At 52.3% G+C, this 1672-nt stretch overlaps 1 pseudogene; it reads left to right on the top strand.

Moving 5' to 3' along the window:
• The first annotated feature begins 765 nt into the window (after positions 1-765).
• Positions 766-1672, top strand: LOC136499057 (protein FD-like; annotated as a pseudogene).

The following is a 1672-nucleotide window of genomic DNA, read 5'->3' as shown; positions in this document are numbered from 1 at the left end:
AATAACATTTTTCTCTTCCAATAAATTAGCTAATACTATTTTTAGCCGTGACTTATCCGTCGATCAAACAGAGCAACGGTCACTTCACTTGGCAAGCAAGCGTCACGCATCACCATGAAAGGGTGGCCTACTGACCGACCTTTTTATTTGCGGCCTTGCGGGTGATCGATTACTACCCATCATACTATGGACCACCGCCCATGCGTTGCATCGATCATTGATTCATCGATTACCGAGTCCTCGTACCGACAAATTTCGTGCTGCACTTGAACCGGGCAGCAATCGTGGATTCCACCCACTTTTTTAATTCCTCTCGCGCGCCGGTCGTACGGACGGCAGCGCATGTGCGTCGCGCGGAGCACCACGACCTAAGAAGTCAATCATATATAAGGTGGTGTCTAAATGAAGGGACTAAAAGTTTAAGGGTATTATATTAGAGGTCACATAAAAGTATCACAGTGTTTAGAAGGTAATAATAAAATAAATTATACAAGTCATCGATAATTCGCTGAGACTGAATTTATTAAGTCTAATTAATTTATTATTAGCATATGTTCACTGTAGTACCATATTGTTAAATCATATACTAGGTTCCGATTCGTCTCATAAGTAGTCGTAATACGTGTAATTAGTTATTTTTTTAATTTATATTTATACTCCGTGTATGCTAGGATGTGAACCAAGTGCCTCCGTGCTCCGGCTACTTTAAACACCCTGGCCGCTCTCGCAGAAAAACACACAGCAGACTGTAAACTGAAAGCCCCCGGCCAGGCCCCATCCATCCCTTTCAACACAGCACAGCAGCGCAGCCAAGGAAGACCAAGAGAGAATACGCGAAGCAGCTGCCAGCATGGAGCCACAACGAGGAGAGGAGCAGCTCGCGCGTGGGGCGGGCGGCGGCGGCGGCGTCAACGACGACGCCGGCGCCGCAGCTTGCTTCTGACCGGCGCAGGGAGCGCAAGATGAAGAACCGCGAGTCGGCGGCGCGGTCCCGCGTGCGCAGGCACGCGTACGTCAACGAGCTGGAGAAGGAGGTGAGCCTCTTCCAAGCAGAGAAGGACGAGCTCAGGAAGCTCTGCGAGGAGGTAACATTTTCTTGCCTGAAGTGTAGTAACAGTAAAGCCAGCTGCATTTGATTTCTTAAAGGTGTGGCCGTGGCCGTGTGGGTGGCTGGCTCATTTTATTTGCTTTGCCCCTCTGCATCTGCATCAGCACTGCACGCGCAGCTGAAGGAGGCCGCGGAGGTGGCGGCGCCCGCGACGAGCAGAGCTCCCCAGCTGCTGCGGCGGACGTCCTCCGCGCCACTCTAGCCTCTGCACTGCATCCATCCGGTCGTCGTCCCAGCTCCCAGGTTTGGAGAGGCGTGGCTGCCATTTCCGCACGGCCGGCGGCCGGGGCGGCGGAGATGCATGGATGATGGAGAGTGATGGACACGGAGACCGGGACTCTTCCTTGGCGCGCGTGCGCTCCGATCGGTCCCGACGCACGCGCATCGAAACCAGTAGCAGGGCGCCCGCATAATCATTAGGAGCGCGCAGATTCACTACGTGCGGGAGGCGGGCTGACGCTTGTATAATATGGGTTTAGTTCTCCTTTCTCATGTCTAGCTTTTATTTTGCCGGTCCATTAGCGTTTCTCATGTCTAGATTTTAGGCTGATAGACCAATTTGGA

This window comes from Miscanthus floridulus, chromosome 13, assembly GCF_019320115.1.
Source record: "Miscanthus floridulus cultivar M001 chromosome 13, ASM1932011v1, whole genome shotgun sequence".
Classification (NCBI taxonomy): domain Eukaryota; kingdom Viridiplantae; phylum Streptophyta; class Magnoliopsida; order Poales; family Poaceae; genus Miscanthus; species Miscanthus floridulus.
Note: the sequence above shows the minus strand (reverse complement) of the source record. Positions and strands in the feature narration are given on the sequence as shown.